The 8,336-nt window shown below is 38.9% G+C and overlaps 1 long non-coding RNA gene across 1 annotated transcript; it reads left to right on the forward strand.

The window, feature by feature from the left end:
- The first annotated feature begins 2,097 nt into the window (after positions 1 to 2,097).
- LOC118291267 lies at positions 2,098 to 7,244 on the forward strand. Its single transcript, XR_004786589.2, has 3 exons — positions 2,098 to 2,246; positions 3,747 to 3,834; positions 4,814 to 7,244. It is a non-coding gene; the product is annotated as an uncharacterized LOC118291267 (long non-coding RNA).
- Positions 7,245 to 8,336: the final 1,092 nt, after the last annotated feature.

Consider the following 8,336-nt stretch of genomic DNA (forward strand, 5'->3'; position numbering starts at 1 on the left):
CAGCTGTCGCAAATCCTCCACAGGCACTAAGTTAAAAAGACACCCATTGTTCTCCATCAGCCCCACTGGACAATGCAATGGGGGCAGCTGACAGCCCGGAATTAATTGACATGCCTCCGAGAGGTTGTTCTCTAATAACATATTGATCCCCCAGGCCTGAAATGCAAAGCATCTGCCAGCGAGTGTCGCTGGCGAGGTGAGACGAATGCCCTCGGAATGCCTTCGACCAATCCACGTTGATTAAAGGAGGTATTAGAGCTCGTGATCACATAGAAGCAGCGTGTCAGGTATTCCACACTGAACCGTGCCAGAACCTGTCCTCATTAGCACATAACATATTCCACAAGTACTAACAGCTGGGACACATTTCTCATTAAACTTTCATAAATTACAAGAGTTCGATGACAGGTTCAGGATTCCAACGCTTTGTTTAGAAACCGAGCTTCAACAGAACAAAAACAAAAAAAGGGTTTCAAATATATTTCAAACTTTTCAAATCCTAAAGGTGCAGTAGTCAAGGTTTTACTGTGGAAACAGACGTCTCGTTGGATTAAATCACAAGGTAAAAAAAAATACTTATGTTCTGTGTAAAAAGGTTATAGTGACACAGAAGTAAAGAAGCTATCATCTGCGAAGGACATGTTTTAACAACTTTTATGTAAGTCTGAACACTGGGTTGTCTGTCTGCGTTGGCTCCATCCTGCCAAAAGTCACAGAAAAATCTGTGAAGTCTGTGATGAAATTTTGAGCTCAGCAGCAATGGCATCAAAAATTAACAACCAGGAGATACACAGAATTCACCTTTAAACGGGATCATTCTGACATTACACTGGTGCAACAGGTGGAAAATGTTTGTGCTTGACGTTGAAATAACTAATCAAACATAGGGGAGGTCTGATATAAACTACATTTGTTGGGTTTTCCTGTGCTTGTTGTCTCTTTTTGTTCTGAAGACTAATATTGTATTTTTTGCTTCCGGGCCAAAGAAGCTGAAATAGTGTCAGTGCTCCGTGGAAACCAGCATTGACAGGGACATTCTTTCCTAGAGAAGGGTCACAGAAAAAGGTCAGTCCAGACACGTTAAATGACGCCAAGGTCGCTAAGGGTGAGGGCTCACTTGGGCGGAGAGATTGTTTTGGTAAAGTCGACGGCCACTGAGTGCTCAGCTTCACCCTCTCTAAACACGGACAAATGTTTATGTATGAGCAAACTCAGACCAGAACCATACACAAATAAACCAGAGCTTGATGAACTAGAATCACTGACTCGTGGCTTGTTTGCCTCCAACAACTGAATAATGTGTTTTTCGCCAAACAACGAGGTGGTTCATCTCAAGGGACTTATCCTTCTGATAAATATTCATAAATGAAACATTATGATGTCAGAGTGAAGTTGACCATTGCCCTGGTTAGAAAATGTCATAATTTTATTGAACTAAACATTTAATTAAAAAGGTGTGACTCTAAATGTTGACTCTACAATGACATATTGGCTTAGGAATGTAATTCAGAAACTAAAAATGCAGCAGAATAAGTTGCTTGTGATACATCAAGTCTGTCACTCGGGAGAAAAAATAAACTGTCTTGTTGAATGTGCTTTTGACAAACCCCACTTGGGAGCCATTTAGGAATGTATGGCACCACTGAATTTCACCAACAGGCGAACGATAAAATAATGTCTACACAAGTATTTATAAAAACAGAACAGTGGATAAAACCCAAGACAACAAGCAGAAAAAGAAACGCATGAATTTGTAGAAATATTTTCCTCAACTTTCTTTCCCTGTAGAACATTACACTGAAAAGTAATTATCCCAAATCACTAGTAACTTACAGTATTTGCTTGTAACCTGACATGTTCAGCTCTTTTGTATGTCCTTTGCAACAGAGACGGACATCCCAGCACAATTTGTAGTTTCACAGATTTATCAATCTTCATGTTAAGTTGGCCAGACGAGATGTGTCCATCATGCTTTTGCTAACTACACTAAATTACCCATGATTCAACTGGTCATGTTTCCAGTTCTTTCTTTATATGGCTTTGATGACATGAAAGAGCAAGCAGCCAATCTGCTGCTGCTGGCTGGGCTACAAAGCCCACTAATTAAAAGTCTGTCCAGTCTGTAGTCGACCCTTTGCAGACAACTCTTATTGGATGGGAGAGCTCACAGCACTGTTTTGCATTTTGATGTCTTCATCACTGTAATTGCCGGTTAAGTCACCCTGAATTATTGATGAGCCCATACGGTAAAAACAAACCAAACAACAAAATATCCTCCGGTTCACACAAGACCTTTGAGGTCTAATAATTTTCACTTGCAGTGTCTCGGCATTATGCACACAAGAAGTTGCCTTTGGGCGTTTCATAGTTCCTGACTGGAAAGCCCGTAGGATGGGAGAGGGAAGCGATTATACACTGTGTCTACAGCTGCAGGTTTCTGCTCCCCTCTGTGGCATATCCAAAATGGCACACGCTGTACTGTACATATTGCCCTTATCTATGTGTTAGTGAACATATCCGAGTACAGCACATCTGAGTCCTCAACAACCTCCTGTGGTGTGTCTCAAAGTACGACTTTGGTTACTGCCCAAAATAAGTGACTCGCTCCTGAGTCAAGTGACAACGCTGCTTGAACATAGAGTCTCCAAAAGCAGAAGTTTTTTTGTTTTTTTTATAATTCACTTACTTCTATTTCATACTGTCAGTCGTGGAAGGTAAAAGTGAACGGTTAGTCAGAGTTGGCACACTAATGACAATGTGAGTGTGGGAAGGGTTGTGGTGGGATCCTCAATGATGGATAGATTCATTAGGAATATTTTCATAAATTAATTATCTTACACAGTAATTTTGAGTTTGAAACTTTCCGTTTGATGTTCCCTCTTTCCTTTCCTCTCCTGCTCTCTTCTGTCTCCTTGTCTGTCCCTCCCCGAGCTTCCATTCCTAGTCTGCCTTCTCTCTCTGTGAATTGGAAGTGAACAAACGCATAACAATTACATGAATTAAAATAGGCCAGTTATTTTTCTAAAGACTGTTTTGCCAGTCTCTAGTGCTTCACTACACAACAACAGCTTAAATGTCCCAGTGTTTGTCGCCACAGTTTTGCTGTCTGCTATGAGTATCTCCCCACTGAAATTTTTTTATTGGGGTCGGCCATTAACCAAAATGTTGATGGTTCGATCACTGGCTCCTTCAGTCCGCTACTTTGGGCAAGACACTTAACCCTAAAAATTGCCCTGATGGCTGTGACTGCAGTGTATGAATGATGTGTGACTGTATGAATGGAACATGTACTGTAAAACGCTTTGGGTGGTCCATGAGACTAGAAAGTCTATGTGTCTGTGTCCAATTTATATATATATATATATATATATGTATATATATATATATATTGGATTAAATTTTGAATATTCATCAACAGCCCTAGTCTAAATGCTGTTTCAAAGGCCTTCTCACCCTGACAAGAGTAATATTCTGGGGGGCACATTTATCACATACACAAACACTTATGTGGACCACAACTGCTGCATGTGCAGCGAACTGACACGCTATTTGTGTCAGCGTTGCAATGGATTTGAGGCCCAGATGTAAGTTACTTGTCATGCATCACATTGGGCTCTTGTCTGCCAAGTCAAATTTTATTAGTCATAAAAAAAGTGACAGCACAGCTCTGCAAACTGCATGAGAAACTCCTATTTATGCGGAACAGTGGATTAGAGCTGATTGATAATTGTTTATGCCCTTGGCAGTGGGGAGTATGTGTGTTTCAGAAAAATTCACCAAAGCCAGGACTACAAAGGGAAGGAGGAGTGCTAGCCAGCGTGCAGAAAGTGGGTGGTAAGTTAAGAGACAGCCTGTTTGGTAAACACACTGTACTACCGCCTCCCATTCCCTGCACAGAGATCAAGCAGGCGCTCGAGTGTGATAGCACTGACATACACAAGTCTCCGTTATCTGAAACACAAAGACATGGCACTATAGTTTTTACAATCACAGAGAATACCGGTTATTACCAATCAGAAGGAGCATGAAGCCTGCAATTATTTTTTTTTAATATTCCATTTCTTTTGATTAATGCGTCTTCATTGTGAAAAGTTGAGTTTAACAATTTTTGTATGTCTTTGAAGTAAAGCAACACAGTAAAAGCTGGAATATCTCAGGATATTTACTTTTTTCAATTAACATAATGGCCTCATTTGAGAGTTGTGATAGTTTTGTGAAGCCGCAAATAACAGTTTACTACTCATTTACTAAGAAAAAGAGGCTCATAAAACCATTTGATATTTGCATTAATTTGGGTCATTTTATATGAAGTTATTCTTGTGTTATTCCTGTGTTTGCTTAAGAGCCTCACAGCTAAACAAAAAAGGGTTAAACATGTCCGTTAAAGTTTGTAGTACACTGGAAGCTGTGCAAGGTCATGTACAGCACATATCATTTGATGCATTGACATCAGGAATAAGTAATTTTACATTCATCTATAAAGTATTAGTTTTGACTTAAGTGTATTAGTTTTATCTAGGGAACAATAAAGGGTCTATATAGACAATGTAGCCTCTTCAGAGCTCTGACCAAGGATAACGTATGTATTAACTGTGTTAACTGTGTCGCTTGCCTATTCCTGTCCATCCACAGTAGTGACTACAGTCATATCTTGATACATACTTTACAACATCGCTAATCTACAGTGGGCCACACTGGGGAATGAAAAGCGAAGTGTACTTTTAACTGTCTTTTTTTCTGTTGCATTGTTGATAATAATAAGGTATGTGTTTCCATTAATTTATCAATCCATTTCCATGTCTTTCTGTTGCAGCTCATACTAAACACACGTGTCATTGTTGTTTAAACAAACTGCTGCTACATCTGCTGGAGGCTGATAAAGATGATACCCTCACACCCTACCCCTGCCCCAACGCCCCCTCCAGGGGCATGTTCTGTAGGCGGGTCCAGCGACACATATTGTCAAATCAAATGGAGCCACACGGCCACTTAATCCCAACCCTTTTAATAATGAGTAGGTTGGTTATGAAAGTATGATTTGCCAGTATGACAGCGATGCTTCAGTACTCCTACCTTTGTGTCATCTTTTTATTTTTAATGTAGTGTGTCTATAAAACAGCAAACTGTTTTGCTGTTTGCACAAAAGGAAGCAAATTGTTTTTTTCAGTGTAGAGTGGATGATTCATTATTATTCACTTTATATAATAGCAAATCCACATTAGCCATACAGAGTTATTTATCTTCCCTCTGCTGTTTGAGAGAACAGATTAAATGTTGAGTCCCTTTATTGACTGTGGATGTAGAACACATCCAGGAAAGGGTCATCAGGCTGAACATTCACATAAGATGTACATAGAAAGCCACCAAACAAAACACACAAAGGAACAACAATAATTGTGTTCATCTTTGATTCCAAGTAAGTGAAAAATTTAAATGTAAAAAAAATAAATCTAAATAAATCTGCACAAACATCAAATAGTTCAGTAGACGCTATTCCATTGATGCTGAGGCACTTCCCTCCCTCTCTCCCTCTCTCTCTCTGCACAATGTTGTACACAGACTGATTTCATTTATTGGAAAATGACAACTTCCAGTGGTGAAGTAACTATATCTGCTCTTCTATCAATAGCTTGGTCTCAGACCAACCTCAAAGGTCACGACTTGACTCCACAATGTCTTGGCCCCAGTAGGCCTTAAGTCTTAGCTTTAGACGAGACCACCAGGAAACTGTATAGTGAGCCCCATCGCTGATCAATGCCTTTCAGTGTGCCACCACCCTGCGCAGAAACCACATGTGGGCGTCCAACTGCCTGCCCCCAATCCATATCTCTCCGTTTCTGTATTTACAGCAAATGAAACATTCAGACGGAAAGACGGCTGATATCGATTAACTTGTGGGTTCACTATTTTGAGTGACATTTCATAAATAGAGCCGCCTCGTGAAATAGTAATGAGCCGATGGCGATTAGCATTCAACCTTAATATGGCATGATTGATTAGATATTCAGATTTCACTTGGCCAAGGTTAAATATTGAAGCCAAGCATATAAAAATCCCCAAAACAATACATTAACTATTGAGGGTTTTGCCTTTTACACCGTTTATTGGTCGATGAAAACCATGCTATAAACTGACTCCAGTCTCCCTGCTGATGTATCATTGTAAAAAGAAATGTGTGTAATGAACTGAGGTCAGTTTGCTCTGTGAGCTGCTGTGTCTCTAGGTGGGAACAAACATCCTTATTGCACAGCAGAGTTAGTTTTCCCCTCCGAAAAACATTTTTTTTAGTTAGCACATAAAGAAATGTCTGGACATTAAGAAACTTTACTTTTCTGAGGAGAGCAGGAGAATGTGCGTTGGTCATACCACTGGGACGATGGTATCAAATGTCAAAGTGTCCATGGGCAAGATACTGAACCCCAAATTGCAGATGATGTATCAGTGTTCAATGCAAAAACAGTGCTACAAGAAGTCAAATATTCTTCAATTTAATAAAATTATCTTGTATTAAGACAAAAAAAATAATCTGCCAATGGGCCTTAAAACTACACAAAAAATGGCAACAAAAATTAAGTTGTGTTTATTATAAGCAATTAAAAACGTTCTTATTGAAGATAAACTTGAATCAATGAACTTAAAATAAGTATTGTGGTCTCTTGATTGAGCTGACTTCCAGAATTTACAATTTCATCTTAGATTAATGATCAAGACACAATTACTTCAAACAGCACAAGAAAGAAAAAAAAGTAACTGCTTTAGATTAAAAATTGGGAAACATTCTTCTATTTATTTTTCAAGTAAAACTTAAATAACTACTGCTTCTTTGAACATTCAGTACCATCCATCATCTGTTCTTCAGGAACAAGAACACTTTCTCCATAGGATTCTGGATCAATCATTTACAGACTGAGGAGCAATTCTCAACTGACTTTGGAGTATTCATTTTCTGACAGTGTGATATTGAAAAAAAACCTGTCATTTTAGTTGCATAACATAATAATTATTTGTATTTTGCTCTGTATGTGTTGTGTAGACCAGACCAAAGTTCTCATAATACAGTATGTGAAATGTGAAGCACCAGCCTCTGTTCTGGTGATTTGCAATGAATAAAGATTTTCAAATTTCTTAAGATTCGGGAATTAGGAAGTTGTGCAAGTGGCCTTACTCTTGGAATAAAGAAAATAATTGTGTTCCTCTGCCGGGATATTCTGCAAACCATTGTTATCTGGAACATCTTATGAAGTCAAAATTAGATATATGCTTGAGAAAATTATTTTTTAAATTTCCATGAAACAAGACTTTTTTAACTTTCTTGAAATTTCCTTTTCGCGTAGGGCTGCATGTATAGCATCAGTGCAGAATGAGTGACTCAATATGACGTGTAGCATAAAGCAATTGGTCAATTTACCATATCTGTGTTCGTAATGTCTTTGGGACACAGTGTAGGTAGTAATACACTTAGTATTCTTGCCCTGTATACAGAGAGAGATTGCACCTGTACAAGCAGTTAGGTGATGTCTGTGTCACTTGAAAGAACAGAATCTGTAGCCAAGCATTTCCTTGAGGTATGGAATCGGCCGTCTCGGGAAAATCTGATTAGTCACCGCTGACAATGCAGAGACAAGGAAATTACTTTCTTGTGCATATCATTAGAGAAAAATCAATATGACAAATGTGGTGGGAGCCAAAGCTATTTATTGTGGCTGAACTAAGGCAGACTCTTTTTGCATTGGCCTCTTGTTATAGAATTTAATTTGTGCTCAAGCACCAAGTAGTTCAGGGAGGTGAGGCGCATCCTGCTGTTGCCTCCCTTTTACAATATGACTGTTAGCACCACCAAGTTATTCCAACCTGTGACTTAATTACCTCAAAACAAATTGGCTCATGAGGAATTGAACGTGGCACTTCAAGGTGAGGCGTCTGCATCCTTGTCTCCTTAATGCTCTCATTATCTGCAGGGATTTGAATTCAAGGCTCGCACCACAACTCTGCAAGACAGACTAACAGGAAATTGAACTAAACACTCACCTCTGCTATTGTGGTGCTTCAAGAAATTCAAAGGGTCAAGTGGTAAGTAATGAAACATATTGGTGGAGGAGGGCACATCAAGAGGTAAGTCCAAAATGTTTTAATCCCATCAAGAGTCAAAGAGGAGTTTATAATTTTTTATATAGGAAACTCTTTGCTGGATTTCTGAGCCACAGTGAAACATGAGAGGATTTCCAGCTTTAAAAATGAATCAGGTGCTAAACTCAAAATCTCCATTAGATTACCACAGAATCAAATACAATAAGCACTTTTTAACATTAAAATAACAAAGAAATAATAGTCATTAC

The sequence above is a fragment of the Scophthalmus maximus genome, chromosome 21 (genome assembly GCF_022379125.1).
Source record: "Scophthalmus maximus strain ysfricsl-2021 chromosome 21, ASM2237912v1, whole genome shotgun sequence".
Taxonomy (NCBI): domain Eukaryota; kingdom Metazoa; phylum Chordata; class Actinopteri; order Pleuronectiformes; family Scophthalmidae; genus Scophthalmus; species Scophthalmus maximus.